This window comes from Hesperophylax consimilis, chromosome 10 (genome assembly GCF_061612785.1).
Source record: "Hesperophylax consimilis isolate HC1 chromosome 10, BYU_Hcon_1.0, whole genome shotgun sequence".
Lineage (NCBI taxonomy): Eukaryota > Metazoa > Arthropoda > Insecta > Trichoptera > Limnephilidae > Hesperophylax > Hesperophylax consimilis.
In genome coordinates, this window is record NC_142845.1 from 8622289 (window position 1) to 8641721 (window position 19433).

Below are 19433 nucleotides of genomic sequence, written 5' to 3' on the forward strand. Positions count from 1 at the left end.
CTGCTATCGTGGTACGAGAACACGCCGTCAGATGGAATGCAGGAAAACACTTCTTCTTCTTGACATATAAATGTATTAATTCACAATATAATTGCAGAGGATCTTATTTTCCTCTGCTCAAACTTAACTTAAAAAGCTGTGATAGAAAATATTAATAAGTTCAAAAATGAATTAAGAAAATATGTCTATCTCAATTATTAATGTTTCTTCTTTTGTGACTTTATTGAAATATTTAAAGAAAGATTATGTTTGCAAAACAATGTACATGTTTATATGTTTATAAAACTATTAGCACACACGAAGATGTGAGCTAACTTAAGATTAATAAATAAATAAATAAAATAAATAAAGGTCTAGTTTCCTTTATTCTTCGTGGTTTTCTCTAGGTTTACATAAACCTAGTAATTATCTCACGACTGACTGCGTAGGTACGCATGTACCTACCAGTTATTTCAACACTAGCTCCTGCGTAGGTACGCCTGTACCTACCAGTTATAGCAATACTGTCCTTTTTCTGGGAGGTATCTGTATTTAAACTATAATCTGAAGGACATATTACAAAAATAAAGTTGTTCCACAAAAAACATTCTTAAACATAAAAGATAATGCACTTAACTATCCTAAATGATACAAACGTGACTTAAACAATACAAATATTTTAAAGGAATTATTTTAAGGGAGATGAAACATTATTTGGGGTTTTATTACTTTGGGACAGGGGTGGGAAAGATATTGGAAAATATTTTTAGGCATAGTGGTTTAACTAGGGTGATCATAAAATAGAGAGCGAACAGCTCTATTTGAAAGCTGCCGCCGCATGAAGTAAAATGTCACAAATTCTTAAATCATAAATGATACATAAACAAGACAATATTTTAACAAAAATACCAGGCCAATGAATTGTTTTATTGTAGGGTCGAATGTGCAAATGTGGGAAACTATGCTAACTTTGAAAATACGAACTGTGGGAACGGGCCTGAAGGCTAAATTTTATCGAGCAATATGTAAAAGTCGCATTCTGGAAGATCCAGGTATTTTATAAGAAATTATATTGATTTAAATGTGATTTGTGTATAAATATGTTCAATAGACATTACTAAAGTGCATGCATCTCCCTACGCTGCAACGTGTAACGCTGGCATTCCTTGTTACAAAGATAAAAAACTCAACAAAATGTGGGTAATATATAAACATTCTATATATGTGCTTCGTTCAGACATTCTGAGGACAAATCGGGTCCATTATTTACCGTGCGGAAGAAAATCTCTCAGGCGGCGCTGTCCGTACTAATATCTGACCAGGTTTCTCAACCGGACGTGCTTAGTTTACCTTATTTCATGTCTCGGGTTGAATGTAAATAATTACTGTTCACGATTTGTAGGCTTATCTTCTGTCTATCTAAAATTAAACATCACTTTTCAAAGGAAAGAAGGTTAAATCAGTTATTTTTTGGCTTATTTTCCGTTTACCTTTCACACATAATCACCTAAGATAGCATAGTTTCTAAAAATGATTTTCCCATGATTTAAAATGAATACTTTGATATAATATTTATAAGTGAGAGGGAATACAAGTAAAGAAGGTGCTCAGATAAGTTATTAAAAGATTATTTTGGAAAACATTTCCCCAGCACGGGAAATCCCAGCGGGGAAAACATTATAAAATACAATTATGTTAAAAAACTAAAAAAAAAAGTCTGCATGCCCCCTCAGAATAGGAAACCCTAGTGAGAAGGACTGTAAACATATTTAATTTATTATTGTAGGATATAGTAACGCTGCCTACATATTATCTTTGTCTATTATCTGTGCCCAGATTGTCTTTGCTTCTGAACTTGTTTCTGTCAAGCACTTGTTAAACGATTGTCAATAAGAATATTTTATTTATTAAACTCAATACATTTATAATCGTATTCTAATTTCACCACAATATAAAAATTATTATACTAATACTTAAATCGTGTTGAACATAAAAAAAAACATAAAATCGTAATTTTAAAAAAGAACAAAGAAATATAATGAAAACACTTGCCATTGCGATAACTCCATATTTTTCTAAATAGTAGCAATATAAGCAATTGTACATAGTAAAAACAGTAGAAATATTATCAATTGTACCAATAGTAGTGTAGTTATGTTCTGTACTCTTTTTATTAATAAATAACTACGAAATTTGGCAGAAGCGGTTTTTAAAAATATATCAACAAACAGTAAATAAACGTAGAAAATACAACAAAATGATTTACGAAAGGAAGGTGCGAGAATGTCCCGAAGCGCTTCACGTAGGCAAAATAATTCGATCTCGATGTTACGGTTGCTAGTACTGTACTGACCATTTCGTTCACGTTGTCGCTTATCTAGGTGTTAATTAAAACATTCTCGAAAATTCCAGTTGCTACAGAAACAAATATAAAAAATAAATAAAAGAAAATCCAAGAAGCTTGTTTGGAAACTTCTTGAATAACGATCGAGTCAAGTAGTGGCGTACTACTACAGTTGTAATATTAGCATTAATATAATAGCAATAGTGCAATAGTAGCCATTGTGGCAATAGTAACGATAGTAACAATTAGATCAATTACCTTTTGGGAATATAAAATATTATCTTTATATTGAACGCCCGTAGGGCTTTTACAGACATAATATAGTTAAAATAACACAGAAAATGTAATACCTAAGTAAATAAAATAAATATCATTTGATCATTACATACAATAACTACATTTTGCACACGCAGAGTCTTAACTCTGCTTATGTTTAAAATGATTTTCATTTAACCAAATGAAACAGTTCTATTTGAAAAGCGGCGCTATACAAATCATCCAATAAATAAAATAAAATAAATAATTGAAGTCATAAAATGTATTAAAGCGAACTTTTATTGGAATATTGTTAAGCTAAATATATCTGCAACATCGGAGTATATGTTTCTTAAATTTTGGATTCGTCTCAAGGGCGGGTAATACTGCGAAGTTGTACTAGAATTGCTACAATAGTATGGTAGGTACTGTCTTGCAACTGTCCTGTCAGGAACATGGAACGAAATTAAATGTAGTTACTTAGGGGTATTGAATAACGAATTAATTATTTTAAAAAAAATCATTAAATAGCAAATAATGCTTTGTTCGGATAATTTAAATAAATTTAATGAATTAAGAAGGTAGCCATAATCTAAGTGTTCTTTAGGAATACCTATCCTAAAATTTACATGTTTTAAGAATTTATTTTGGATTTTTTACAATGGTGTGTGAATGAACTGCATAATTTGGAGACCAAACTGTGGAATTATACTTGTGCTATGACTACTTACTAAAATATACAATATTTTTATAGTGCAGATATTGTGACAATCATTAGATTATCTTAAAATAAAGCCCAAACTTTCAAAGTTTTGTTCGATATGATTTCTATATGCTTTATAAAATTTAGTTTCATACTAAACCAAATAACCAAGTCATTAATTTCCGAGACAGAAACTAACGATATATCATCACTAATAGAATAATAAAAATATATAGGATTCCTTATTCGATAAAACCTAATAATTTGACATTTGTTTGACACCATATAAAAAGACAAGTTATTTGACAATATATGGCAATCATTAACATGGCTTGTTGCCGTGAATAATTTTATTTTTTTATTTATTTATTATTACACGCCCTAATGGGCTTTTACACACTACAAATTTTAATAGTAGAGTATCACAGTTATTATAAATTCTACCAAATTAAAACAATAAAGGAAACATAATACAACGAAAAAAGAAAAAAATATTAAATGTTACAACAAAAGCATATAATAAAATGAGATACATCAGTATTAATTATTATTATTAATTTTAGATCATCTGCAAACATTAGGACATGAACATCATCGAAAATATATAAAACATCATTAACAAATAACAAAAACAAGATCGGTTCTAAATGTGACCCTTGCGGAACGCCACTCGTATCAATGAATTTATATGATGTTATGCCATCAATTTTAATAGCAAAAACTCTGTTCATTAAATAACTTTTTTACCATCAATATAGTGATCCATCTAAACCGAGTTTGAGCACTTTATACAGTAATAAATTATGATCAACTTCGTGTAACGCCTTTCTGAATTCAGTATAAATAGAATCAACCTGATGTTTATAACAGTGTAAAAGGACTAAAGAAATTAAATTAATAGCCACCATAAAAAAGCTAAAAGGGTTTTACATAAACAACGTAAATAAATATAACCCCTAGGGTTCTACCAATTACAACAGCAGTTCAGAGAAATCATAAATATCATCAGTACGTAGAGCAGTGTTTTAAAACCATTTCATTGCCTCTCAATGTCAATTCCAAAGTAAAATAAGGTTATATTGTAAAAGAAGGGTTAATAAATTTTACAAAAAATTTCAAAAGTCATATTAAGCTTTGATATATTTGTATAGATTGTATTCATATAAAACCTCATGGGTACATGCTTTTTTTATTTATATTGGATTATGTTATAAATAAAGATATTATGTTTTTTAAGTCTATTAGGTTCTTACATAATTCTTATAAGAAACTCATTGAAAATAGGTACGAGAACATCAAAAATATTTGTCTGTTATGATTATTAATTTAACGACACATGAGCTGAGCATATGATATTTGACCGGTCAGTGGTTGAGTGGGCATAGCGCTTGGGTCTCACCCGAGCGTCGCGTGGTCGATTCCTCGGCTGGCTTTTTTTTTTTTATATTTACTTCACACAGGAGGCCCTGAAGAAAATAATTTCCCTCAGGGCCTATGTCATCTTTGGGGATGCTGTGTGGAGGGTCTTTTTGTGGAGAGGAAGGAGTGAACATGGGTCTTGAAGAGTCCCATGTTGTAGGAGGGAGGAAACACAGAGGCCGGCAGTTCGTTCCACAGCCGAGCTGTTGAACTTAAGAACGAATCGTAGAAGCGACCCGTTCTCATGTGACAAGTGTCAACTGTGTACAAATGTTGGGCGCGCGTTTGGCGTGTATCCCGACTACGCACCGGTGCCGAAGGGATCAATGACGCTAGTTCTTCAGAGCATCTTCCATTGTAATACCGATAGAACAAGGACAGCATACCTACCTGACGCCTGTGCTCTAAAGATTGCAGTCCGTTTGTTAAGATTGGGGAATCTATCAAACGGACCGCCCGTTTCTGCACAGAGTCAAGGGTTTTTTTCAGGTATTTTGGGGCTCCAGACCAGAGATGGCTGCCAAATTCGACAGTAGGGCGCACTTGCGATTTGTACAGGGTGAGCAGTTGTGTACTATTAAAGTATCTGCGGGCCCTGTACAGTACGCCCAGCTTCTGAGAGGCCAACTTTACTCTAGATGGAGCCCCCGTACCTCAGCTGGTCACTTATAGTTACACCAAGCATATCAATGGAAGGCCTGTTCGGAAGATTGCTTCCGTTGAAGGAGACTAGATTATCATTTGGATCCCTTTTAGACGTAATCAGACAGGATTGGGTCTTTGAAACATTAAATTCGACGAGATTATTTTTACCCCAGGAGGAAATACTCTCGAGATAACCGTCCATTCTCTGCTTCAAAGCCCTCCGAGCCGTTGGAGTTTGTGTGCCCTTTGGGGGCTTGTCAAACAAAAAGCTATCATGGACTGTACTGTCATCCGCGTAACAATGAATCGGTGCACATGTCAAAAGGTCATTGATGTGCAACAAAAACAAAGTTGGAGACAGAACCGATCCCTGTGGGACGCCAGCATTTATGGAGTGCGAGGAAGAGGTGAAACCGTCAGCAACCGCCTGAATCGACCTATCCCTTAAAAAGTCAGCAATCCACGTACACAGGGATGCGGGAAGTCCGTAAGAATGCAATTTGTTGACAAGTCCTCGGTGCCAGACCCGGTCAAAGGCCTTGGATATGTCTAGTGCGACCGTTTGGGTCTCACCGTGACGTTCCAGGCACCGCCCCCAAACATGCGTCACATACGCGAGAAGATCACCGCACGAGCGGTTCCGCCGGAATCCGTATTGACGGTCGTTGATAATTTTGTTCTTCTCGAGGTATGTGAGCAGTTTGTCGTTGATCACACGTTCCATCACTTTGGACAGAACTGATGTGATCGCTATGGGGCGGTAGTTGGCCGGGTTGGAGCGGTCACCTTTCTTGGGAATAGGGTGAATTACCGCTTTTTTCCAACCAGAGGGCAAAGTGCCACACTTCAGGGACATTTTGAAGAGCTTTGTCAAAACTGGAACTATTTCCGCAGCACACCTCTGCAATACCAGGGCAGGTATTCCATCAGGTCCACTAGCTTTGTTAACATCGAGCCCCCGTATGACGTGGAGTACATCCCGATGCCGGATCCTCAGCTTTTTCATATAGAAGCCGCAGTGAGGAACCGACGGCGGAACAGCACCCCCGTCGTCGAGGGTCGAGTTTTCCGCAAACATTTTCCCTAAAAGGTTTGCCTTTTCGGTGGCGGTGTTTGCTAGTGAGCCGTCAGGTCTGGTAAGAGGTGGCAAACTGGGTTTGCAAAAATTTCGACCTATTGAGCCCGCAAGCGACCAGAATGCTCTGCTGCCATGCGGGCAGGCAGCCAGCTTTTTGCTGATCTGCAGGTTGAGTTCGAATTTTGACCTATTGATGATTCTCTTGCATTCCTTTGCCGATTTGTTGTATGCTGATCTGCTTTCGGGCGTTCGAGATGTGTTGTAGGCTCGGTAAGCCGCGTTTTTTCGTCGAACTGCTTCGGAGCATTGTCGACTGAACCACGGCTTTGAGCCCACACCAGTTTCTTTAGTAGTCGATTGTATGAAGCCATCCATCGCCGAATTGATGACTTCACCAATCTCCTGGGCACATCTTGAAGGGTCCGAAGTCCGAAAACAAACAGCTGACCACGGAAAAGCATTGAAATGGGCCCGCATACCGAACCAATCTGCTGACCTATAGTGCCACCTTTTTCTCCTCAGCCTCTCATTGGTTGGTCTGAGGCTAACGGGGATTGATGTCGTCACTAGGCAGTGGTCAGATGATCCCAGAGGCGCTGTGACGTCAATCTTATAACCGTGTGGCACAGTAGTTAAGAATAGGTCTAACAGATTGGAGCGGTGAGTCTGGACATCAGGAACCCTTGTAAGCTCCTGAACCAATTGCTCTAATCCGTAGCAAATGGCAAAGGATTCCGCCTGTCGGCCAGCCGAGTCCGTTGGGCCTGAGAACTTCAACCATGGTTCGTTATGAACGTTGAAGTCCCCCAGAACAACAAACTCGGCCGAAGGGTAGCGGGGCAAGAGATCATCAATAGTATCGCTCAGATGTTTGAAGAGCTTGGAAGTGTCTGATTCGCTATGGTTCGGTGAGCGGTATAGACATGCGTAGAATCTTGCCGTACTGGCAAGATTGACGCGCACCCACATTACGTCGAATCTGGAGTTTTCCAGACTCAATAGTCGCACACAGTTGACGTCAGCTCGACTATAGAGGCAGACTCCTCCTTTCAGTCGGAATTTGCTTGCGAGGGTAAAGCCCGGACAGTCCAGATAGGAGGAGTCTGGCGGCTCGGCTATCTGAGTTTCGGATAGGAAAAGAAGGTTGGGACGTTGGGACAAAAGATGGTGATGGACGGAATTTAAATTTGTGTGCAGGCCGCGAATGTTGGCAAAATTTACCAACAGTTTTGGCCCGCACCGGGGACGCCTGCTACTCGCCGCTGTAAAGATGTTTAGTTTGTTTTTATGTATATTCATGATTTTATTTTATTTTTTTGAAGTGAAACTTCTTTACGCGCGTCATGCAATTTCGAGGAGTAAAACCAACTCATGACCGAAACGAAAATGCGGGACCGATTAAAGTTCATTTGATGTAGTAAAAGTTTTGAAGTAAAATATAAATGCTTCTTAGCTCATCTCGACAACTGGCGTTGGTGGTGTAATGGTCAGCATAGTTGCTTTCGAAGCAGTTGATCCGAGTTCGATTCTCGGCCATGGAATATTATTTTTTTGTTTTTAAGGAATTTTTTTTTTTTAATGGTTGACCATAATATCAATCCACTAAGTAATATTTTAGGCCTGTAGCATAATTGAAAAGTTAAAGAATGATATAAAATTTTTTATGATGTTAACGATAAAAAAATGAAAAAAAACATAAAATTAAAATAAAAAATGGGCCAACGGCACGCGGTGTTCCCAAGCGGTCACCCATCCAAGTACTGACCGCGCCCAATGTTGCTTAACTTCGGTGATCGGACGAGAACCGGTGTGTTCAAAATGGTATGGTCGTTGGCAAAAGTTAAACAATATTAATTTCTATTCTACCTGCCAATAAATATATGAAAATTAGTATAAAAAAGCCCTAATAATATTGAAAAAATTAGCAAGGTGTGTGCGAGGTTGATAAAAATAATCATTACATACGCGCTTGAAAAAGATCGTAATTACATTAATAAGTTTGTAGGAATTTTTTTTTTCAATGGTTGACCATAATATCAATCCACTAAGTAATATTTTAGGCCTGTAGCATACTTGAAAAGTTAAAGAATTTTATGATATTATTAATTATAGTAATGATAAAAAAATAAAAAAAACATGAAATTAAAATAAAAAATAGGCCAACGGCACGCGGTGTTCCCAAGCGGTCACCCATCCAAGTACTGACCGCGCCCAATGTTGCTTAACTTCGGTGATCGGACGAGAACCGGTGTGTTCAACATGGTATGGTCGTTGGCAAACGCTAAACAATATTAATTTCTACTCTACCTGCCAATAAATATATGAAAATTAGTATAAAAAAGCCCTAATAATACTGAAAACATTAGCAAGGTGTAAATATTATATACCTAGTTTAACTCACTCTCCTAACTCATCTTCGCTGTCTACAGGCAGAGCGCACGACTGTGGTCGTGAAGAACCGAGGTTCGATCCCCGCTTTAACTAATTTTTTTTTTCTTTTTTTATAACTTTTAATTTTTGAAGTGAAACTTCTTTAGGCGCGTAATGGATTTTCGGGGACGGAGTAAAACCGAGTCAGGATCGACACGAAAATGCGGGTACCCCCACCACCGCTCACCGTTCACTGTCCCTCTCTCACCATATGCGCTTGTTGAGGTGGGGGAGCCGCTCACGAACGTTCTCTCCCGACACGGGACAACAATCGATGCAGTTTTTGCACGATTCATTAAGGATTTAAGTGCTCATGTATATATCTCGCACTTTAGTTACCATAACCCAATTATCACGACATTAGGAAATGATATTCATGAAATTGACAATGAAAATGGCACATGATTGGTAAATTGTCATTGTAATTTCTTTGTAATTTTTAATTGTAATATTGTTATTTATGTAATATTGTATACTTGTGAATAAATTGAAAATTTTTGGAACTATACATTAATCGAACGTCATTCATCTATAAGAAAATATTAGAAAAAGCAAATCCATGCTTCGTCGTTGAATTATTTAACCTCTAATTTTCAAACTAACCTAAGAGAGAAAATAGAGATGATGAAATGAAAATAGAGAGAGAGGAATACTAGAAGTTTCACTTCTGTCTTGCGTAGGCTTGACACACCCACTTTTTTTTTTATTTTTTTTTTATTTTTTATTTTTTTTTTTAAGGGTATGAAGTGAAAGGAAGGTCTGGAATGGAAAGGTATGAGGGGTGGGTAGGAATATGGGGTTCAGGCTGTCCAGGAGTGATGAGCGTTTGGTTCCAGCCCACCCACTGCGGTGCTAGGCGATAGGCTGGGAGAGTCCGGCTGGAGAGGGCATCCAATGCGCCCCAAACGCTGCTGCTGGGTCCCCTCCGGTCACGAACCGGCACAACAGCAGTGGCGGGGTTTTTTCACTCGCTGATGGGGCAGCCCACCCTTAGTCGTGAGCCTGAGGGTCGGGCCCCTGTACTATCGAGCGGCCCGGACAGCGGTAACCGGTTGTAAAGGGTCTCCCTCAACCAGCATCTCCCAACCGGCCCGCCACGCAGAAGGTGGGCCGACGCACCCGCCACCAAGACCTGGGCAAACCTTAACCCATGAACCCGGGCACCCCTGCTAAGTCACCAAACGTAGCGAACCACTTGGGGTGACCTGTGGCAGAGGTGTTGGTCATCCAATAAATGGTTCCCAGGGCGGCGGTACCCATTCCCGCCTACCAAATTAAGGCTAAGTCCTCCATCACAACACAAGCAACATTTTCGGCTTTCTGTGGTGGTAGTAGGAGATTTTCAAACATTGTTGGGTTATTCGTGACCCGGGAATGTTTGTCTTTCTTTTTAAAAAAAGAAAAAAAGAAATGTATAATATAAGTCTTTTTTACTACCATACCATCCAATTAATACATTTAACACTAGACCTGCTTTTTAAGACTAATAATGTGTGTAGGCTATTTTAAGGGTCGTCAACACTTTCGGGAACCTTCCTTTGAAGATTGCCTCCTCTGAACGACAGTTTGTGATCTTTTATAATAGGGTTTTGATCGCCGTTTGAACCAAATGGTTGGTATTTCGTGAAACCGAAATAAATATCGTCTTTATATAATTCGTATACACGAGAATATGCACCGATATTACATCTCGTTTTGATGCATTTAATCTTCAAATTCAATATCGTGCATGCGTGAAATGGTGGATGCAGAACGTATCGTAGTTAGTTAGATTGGTATTTTTCGTAATGACAAATGATTATTGCTGCCATCGCCTCTTGGTCGGGATATCATTTACATTTCACTTACTCAGTGAGATATTATGCGTTGATGGATTCGCAGCGACGCGCAACGTGCTACCAGAATGGCCAATGGAACTGGACTGAACAAATATTTATTAAAATCTTAGAGTGAAAAAATATTTGTTCACTCTAGGTGAAACACAGTAATTCAAATAATTAATGTAAACTGAATTATTGATTAAAAAATGGAATAAGTGGACTGAAAGTAAAATAATGATCTTCCATTTCGTGCAATAAATAAAGTGTTCATTGTGTTTTTTTGAGTGCCCGTGTACATAGGTACATGAATGAACACCAACAGACATCAGCAAAATTTCAGTTTAAGACAATGACGTACCATAACTCATAACCTTTATCTATAGATGCCCTGCTAAGCTAAATTATTGCTTTCGTTAACTGTTATATTGCTTTACTTATGGGATTCCTGACAAAATAACAATAAAGTTGGCTTTTGGTTCAGAGGAAAAGACCCGTAAAACGATTTTTTCACAAAATATTTTTATTTATTACTAGTGAACCCCGCAATGCTTCGCTATTGCTAATGCCTTCCTCGGGCGTCTCCGACTTCTTCCACCATTCACTACTGTACCAATGTTACATTACCACCATGTTACTGTTAAAACTACATTACCTCGACCTTAATTCGACTCAGTATCTCATTGCGTTGCAGAGGTACATCAAACTTCTACCATAAAACCATTCTCTAAACACTCCTGGTACTAATAAAAATAATTTTTGAAATTTTCAGCGATATTGGTGAACAATTTTCGGAGATTTATGATTTGGAACAAACGAAAATTAACATGTTTTTTTAAAAATAGATTTAAATAGATTAATAAGTTTTGCACTAGGTACACCAGGCAATCAGGAAACATTTTCCTACAAAAAAAGTTAATTTAATGACTTAAGCTTCTTTAAGGAACTTGGTATAAATAGCCAGTGTATCATGTAATCCTATTCTTCAAAATTGTGAACATGTATCTTCTTCTAATTTTTTTGGAAAATTCTGATAAAAGTTATTACAATAACGTTATAAGATTAAATATAGGTACCTCTTTTTTGTGCAAAAAGTCACTTTAAGATAGCATGATTCCGACTATTACATCGAAAAACAGACTCCAAACATAACATTATTTGGGTTTTCGAAAGTTCATCTGATGCAAATCAGTTAGGGAAACTAACTCAAAAGATTTGTTGTGCGTCAGTAATATTAATATTTATTTAACTCTACTTTACATCACAGCTTTTCAATATTGATCACATTAGCTGTTTACTTTGAAAGTTTACCCACCAAAGTGAAGCAGATGCTAATTTTCCTCCTTCCCCCTTTAGTTGAAATCGTTCCTTAATGACCGAACAAAATACATTACATTAATTCTCGCTTAGAATCGTTCAAATAACAAATTTTGCTTTCAACCTCAGTTGACCGAAATTGAAAATGCTAGCTTTAAACTCTGGTTACGCACAAAATATTTCTTAACTCTCATGACAAAATTACAAATACTGTTTTTGATTTTTTTTAATAAACTTTTCCTTTGCCTCAACATTTTGCATAACGGTAATAGCAGAAATCTTTAATACGTATTGACCAAACTAAATTTTAATGTTTTCAATTTTAAATACGTGCTTACAAATACCGAAAGTAAGTTCTTTCTGAATATAAAAGTCCATACAATAATGTTTTTTGACATCTTGTGAGTAACTTTCATAATTTTTTTATGTGAAATCGGGTAAATGTCCCAACTGCTCCCAACCTTTTGGAGCCAGTGATAGTATGGCATCCCCAATTGGGGTATTTTATAAGGCTGAAGGTAGTGGGGACGGGAAGGAATAATATAACATTATTTTTTTTATTTAAAAAGTGCCTAGTTACTATATTCTTCGTGCGATATGCTAAAAACGTTTTCTTATATTATTTCAAAAATTAAAAAGGGAGAGTTTTTTTCTAAATATTTGACACAATCTTATCGAAATTAACTAATTAACCATCGACAACCATATGACGGACCGCCAAACAACTCGGTCTTGGCACACACTTCCTACCTCATTCACATTCATACATACTCTTCTGTAATTCTGACTCTTGACATGGCCCGACTCGAGTATCTGATTCACTTGATCGTGCTCTGTCTTCCTCGGGCGTCCCCGAATTCTCCCACGATTCGCATTTGCATCATATATCCTCCTTATACTCCTATCTTTGCTCATTTGCTCTACATGCCCAAACCATCTAATCGCCCCATTCTCAATCTTACTCATTTTCATCAGCCTTGCACTCTTTGCGGATCTCCACATTCCTCACACGATGAAAATTCACCCCGAAAAATGACAAAAAGCGGTTAATTAGCATGAAGCAACAATCATTTTAATGTCATTCATTTACCACAATTATCAGCTTCACTATTCATATTGAAAAAAATATCAATTATCAAGTACTTAGGTATATAATTGCTTTCTAAAAGGCCACAATACAAATTTTAATCGATACAAAGTATTCATGTAACAATTCAAAAAAAAATCTTTGTACTTTCACGAGACTGGTCAAAATTCACTTTTACCCAACAAAAGTCAAAATATGAAAAAGTTCCGGTAAATTTTTATTTCAATATGCTGCCATAAGTCTTCACATTTAAGGACGGGTTGTTTCGGAGAATTTGAACAATTCATCACATTTCAACGTTCATTTTCAAGTTCTGTGAAAGATTTTTTAAAGTTCTGTTTTTATTTCAGTTTGGTCAAGCAACTAGCCTACAATGATATAATAACAGAACTTGAATAGGACTTTCACAGAACCCAAAAATGAACGTTGAAATTTGATGAATTGTTCAAGTTCTCCGAAACAACCCGTCCTAAAACTACTTGATAACTACTTGATAGGCACTGGATGAAAAATGCAACAAAACTTGCATTTACATCGCAAAGAATTTTGGCACAAACGTAGTAATAATTATTATTATGAGAAGAGAATAATGTGGAAGCAGTTTTAAACAAAGTAGACTTACTAGGGATGAAAATTTCGTTACAAAGGCACCACATTATTACATTTCATTTTTAATACGTTCTACGCCAGACTTTTTAGCGGAACTTATTTAATATTCCCATTGGTGAAAAACAGAATTTAATATCGAAATTAATTTGACAACTGTACTTATTTGCTTGCGTACTACGCTTAACGCCCAATATTATTACGCATAGAAAAGAGTATCTTCCATGTTCACGGAGGGAAAAGAAGTCGGCTCTGCACTGCTTACAAGTGGGATGTTGGATTAGTTGGATGAATTAGATACAGGATAACATACATCTCACACCCATACACCATACATGTGTTTTCGAAAACGCTTATTTTTATAATTAAATAGATACCACACCATCAAAATTAATTTGTATAGGTAAATCAGTAAAGAGTAATAATAAAACTTTCAAAATTTCAAAAGTAAAACAAAGGGATGATTTTCTAGGTATGTAAATTAAGTTATGAAATGTTTATTGACGGCCTCCATGGTCAAGGTGTTAGGCTCTTGACTAGCAAGTTGGAGATCGGAGGTTCAAATCCCGGCGTGCGTAAATAAATTTTATTGGATTAAATTATGTTATTTCACAAATTACTCATTTAAAATAATGTATATTATATTTTTGGTAAATTCCAGAGTAGAAAATGCTCTCAGTATCGCCCTGGTGTAAGACCACCATTCTGAATTAAACGTTCCTTGAAATGGCTTTGGACGTGTTTGATGATCAGATCTAAATAGCCAGGTACTACCCCATATTTCCCTTCCCATATATGTACCCTCCCCACTACCTTCAGCCTCACAAAATATCGCATTTGGGGATGCGATAGTCTCACTGGCTCCAGTCGATTCAGCATTTAATCCTTCCGCTCCTGATTTAGTACTCTTCCCTCAAACGAGAGTTTTTTGTGATACCTTAGTTCTTTCTTATATCGTATTATGTACTCTATAATTTAGGTTATCCCAGAAAAAATATTTGGTTTTCAAGTTGGTTTTTTTTGAAAATTATTGTCTTGTTAAAAAGGTAAAAATGGTTACGAGTTTGAGTTATGCCCGATTTCGTTATTTTTTTACTGTTTGCCATTACTTTGATTGACTGCTGGACAAAGATGGGTGATGTCCGCTTAAAACGGTAGGTAGTAAATAATAGAATCTAACTGTTACTGCAAAGGGTAAAATTAATATTAACGTGACATAAGACTTTTTTTGGGTTACGAATAACCTGACAATATTTGAAAATCTCCTACTACCACCACAGTAAGCTGAAAATGTTGCTTGTGTTGTGATGGAGGCCTTAGCCAGCCGAGGAATTGAACACACTACGCCCGAGCGAGACCCAAGCGCGATGTCAACTCGGCCACCGACCGAACAATTAATGGGGATGTTAGACTTTAATAATGGGGGTGTGCTCGACGCTCATATTTAAATTATTTCTGATGAACGTATTACTAACATTTTTAATGTTTCTATAGGGATTCCTACGGATGTAAGTTATTTTATTTATTTATTTTATATATATTTTAAAGGGCGCAATTTCCCTGTGAGAGGTCCATTGCAAAAAGGGTGCCTTAGTACATATCGGCGTTAGCTCAGGTGGTAGAGGTTGAGATCATGATCATCAGGCGTCAGGTCAGCTACGGCTTTTACACGGGGAACTGATTGCCAAACAAACCACTTCGAATTCGTCAAAGGAAACGCATTAATGGGGTATGATAGTATATTCACAAAGCACAATTACAAACAGATACACAAATGAGATGGGTCATTTACATCCTAAATATTCCTAGCGTTTCGTTAGGAACAATCTCTCTTGATAATTTAGGTTCTGGCTGGCAAGCGTGTGTGTAGGCATAATTCAAGTCACAAAAGGCACATAAAAGGTAAATATAGTTAATCCGCTTACATGAATTTGTAGTAGGTTTCGCGTACATGTTGAACCACAAAAGGAGGGTTATCTTCCGTACTGTACGCGCTATTACGCGTACATTTCTCCATGGTGAGTAGGCACAGCAATTAGGTACAGGCTTCGAAAATACTTGTACAAAGCGGCCGTTAATTTAGGCGCGCAATCATGGCGTCCTGGTTGATAGAAAAACAGACATGTTGACAGGGCCAAGGCTAGATTGTGAGTGTGGGCGGCTGTTGGTGATTTGGATGCCGGCGTGTCGAGCGTAGAGCAGTTTTACCAACTTGGCCGTGCAAGGCAGGCGCGCGCGCACAGCGACAATGGTAACAACTCACCGCTGACTAATTTGAATTTGCGGGAGTTTTGAACGTGTCCGATTCGTTACGTGACACATCCCCGCCCGCCCGAGAAAAAGCGACGTGGCAATGAAGCAATAGGCTTAAGAATCCTCTTTTACTTAAAACATGCCACTGGCTTGCGAGAGAGAGAGAGAGAGAGATTGTTGGGTGTGCTAGCTAATTGATGACAAACATAAAACACATAGTGACATGACAAGACAAGACAAAATACAGTGACATGACAAGACAAGACAGAACACAGTAACATATGACATGACATGACAAGACAAGACAAAACACAGTGACATTTTGAAAGAGAGAAAAAAAATGACTCTAAGTTTATCATTGGTCCGGGAAGCTAAGATTTGCGAAGCGTAGTTTGTTTGCGTAGTGGGTCTGAGTTTGCGTAGCACTTGTTATTTTCACTAACACATGACCCTTTGAGATTACACTCAAATGAACACTAGGGTCTTGGAAAAGAACACGGTGTGGAGCTTTGTTGTTGCGGAGGGGTTCTACTATCACAGAGGTCAAAATAGGTGCTTCAGGTTTGTAGAGTTGCCAGAGTGGATCCATGCTGGTAGTAAGCAAGGTTGTACTAGTTATTAAAGCGTGCAGGGCTGCGAGTAACATGGGTTGGTGCCAAATGGAGGTTGGTGGTGAGTATGCACAAACGGCATTTGATGAGTCTGCATGAACGGCGACTGGTTGGTCTGCGTGTTTTAGTATTTGCAAGACAGTGCTTGTGTCAGTGCTTGATGGAGCAAAAGACAACTGTTGATTTGGCAGGAACGGGCAACTAACCTGGAGCTGACATGCTCGGAGGTTGTTGTTTGGAAAGTGTCATTATATTGTGAGACAACTTGTTCGCAACTGCACAAACGGCTCACACTTGATTGAGTTGAGTGTGGTCGGGTGCTTTTTATATAACGAGGCTGAAGAGAGGGGACCTCCGAGACGGTAGTGAAGGCGGCTATGAAGAGGGCTCAGCTGGTGATGAGAGAGGCTGCTGGGCTTCTTTTTAGTCCAGGGGTGAATTATTATTAGAACAAAATTCTTGAAGTTTACCTGCCTGGTAGACCAATGATGCAAAAATGGTTGGAGAGAAACAAATGTGCCTTGGGTAGAAGAAAGAGATTTGCTTGCCAGAAACCAGAGAAAGAGAAAGGTAGAGATGTTCCTAACTAGTTGATATTTTACAAACGTGAAAAAAAATATGTTTTCGTATCAAGAGGTAACTCTGTATAGTCCATTCAGTGCAATAGTACTGAATACAAATCCACTGATACAAGAACATGTTTGTGCAGTGAGACAAAAAAATAACTTCTTTGAAAGCAATTGACCTTTCATGGTCAATGTCATCGCTAAAGCGGTAACAACGTAAGGCTTTCAAGGAAGAAAACATAGTGAATATATTTCATTGAAGGGTGAAGGGATGATGGAAGAAGGGGTGAGAAAAAAAGATTCGTGGATGAGGTTTGTCCTATTTGACAGACGATAAGCCAATCCTTATCGTACTATTTCCAAATCCGTGAATAATTTTTTTACAGTATGTACATGGTGAAAGTGATGACGAAAGAAGAAGTTTGAGTACAGAAATCTGCTGAAAACTGGCTAGAGTCCGGATTCGATCTTCAGGAGAGAGCGAAATATATTTGACAGCAGGTTTCCCGACTCATTACATTTACAAGAAGGTGTGATGAAACATAACATACAACATAATACAATTCTAGTCTTTCATGTGTATTGGATGAAAGACTAGGGGTCGATTTAATCTTCTACAAATTTGTGAGAAAATGACAGACCCTTGTTCAAATTTCACAAACCTGGGAGTTTTCTTATTCGTTTCCCAGCCGACGAGTTAGGTGTTTTTGTGTCATGTCCCGATTGACCTCCTACGACACGATACCTCATAATCAAAAGTGAAGCCGATGATTAGTCCATGGTCAATGGATAGTAGATAGTTCTTGGGTTTAGTTACAAGAAGTCTACAGGCATCAGTTCAACCAAAATTTGCTGAATGCACAGCTTCAATGTTATTTTTTTTTTTTTTAAAATTCTTCCAAGAGGGAAATTTCCTGCTGTTTGGCAAGTTAAACAAAAGTGTCAAATGTTTTTTAAAATGACAAGACATATCCGGGTAAAATGATCTACGTCAGGTAGTTCAAGTATAAACAGGTGGCAATCTTAATTAAGAAAGGCCAATTGATATTATATCGTTCACACGAATCACGGTAAGTATTATGACGTCTTCACGTATCATGTAAGAATTTGAACGATTTTGAAAAAAAAGGTCGAGCCTAGTATTGCAAGGGTGTAAGACAGTAGGTATTTATATCAAAACATTGAGACAAATTACCTATTCGCTGCATTGGCGAAAAAATTAAGTGATTATGACGAGCTTCTCGTATAGCGTTGGATTTTATAACGTTCGCACGTATCATGGTGGATTTTATAACGATCTCTCGTATCATGGTGGATTTTATAACGATCTCTCGTATCATGGTGGAAGACAAATTTACGTTTAAGTTGATAAAGAAGTTTCCATTTCAATACAGACGGCATATGAACAAAATACACAATAAACATACTCGGTGATGTCGATAGTTATTGGTACCAGCATAATACAAAAGTAACATGACAAGCAGATACAATTGTACAAGACATGTGATGTGATGGTAGTAATTACTTACACAGCGCACAAATATAGCGAAAGAGACCTATTGGTTTTACTTACTCTTTGCTTACAATATACTGTGATGACACAACCAAAAGTTGAGTTTACACGGTAAGTGATGACATAATACAAGACATATGTCAACAAGAATTTTTTATACAAGACAAAAAAATATATATATATAGCAAAGGAGGCCTATTTGCCTTTACATATTCTTTGCTTATAATATAAAGGTTTGTAGTGGTTTATTTAAGACCTGATTGGGTTTTACCTACTTAAAATGACCAAACAAAATGAGCAAGGAAACACGCTTGGTGTTACCAATTGCCACAAACACGAATGTTGTGAACTTTATATGTTATACATTTTTATATACAAAAAGGAGGGCACCTTGAGACACAGGATAACTTAATATGAGTGACCTGGCTTGGTGTATTTTATCAAGGCAAATTAATGTCATTCAAGACAAAATAAAGTGCGACAAAATAACAGATTTGGGTCAGGAAGTTGAGATCCTATGATTTTACATACTCAATGTGACCGAAAGGTGTTATGCATGGTACAATGTTATTGATGAGGAAGACAAATTGCAATTTGTTTTTTTTTTACAACTATTTTCAGAAATGACGTGTCAATATCAAATTCTGAAAAAAGACAAGAGCAAATGGGATAGTTGAGCGCCATTCAATTTTGGGAAAACTGAAAAAACTTTAACATGGTAATTGTAACTTATATTTGTTACACCTGTGTAACTTGAATCAAATGACGATACCGAACTGGAATTACACACGCATTTTGATTACAAATTAC

At 37.3% G+C, this 19433-nt stretch overlaps 2 non-coding genes across 2 annotated transcripts; both read right to left on the reverse strand.

Moving 5' to 3' along the window:
* Positions 1-8139: 8139 nt before the first annotated feature.
* Positions 8140-8258, reverse strand: LOC149420252 (5S ribosomal RNA). The gene has a single exon (XR_016302746.1). It is a non-coding gene; the product is annotated as a 5S ribosomal RNA (ribosomal RNA).
* Positions 8259-8580: 322 nt separating this feature from the next.
* On the reverse strand, positions 8581-8699 carry LOC149420253 (5S ribosomal RNA). The gene has a single exon (XR_016302748.1). It is a non-coding gene; the product is annotated as a 5S ribosomal RNA (ribosomal RNA).
* Positions 8700-19433: the final 10734 nt, after the last annotated feature.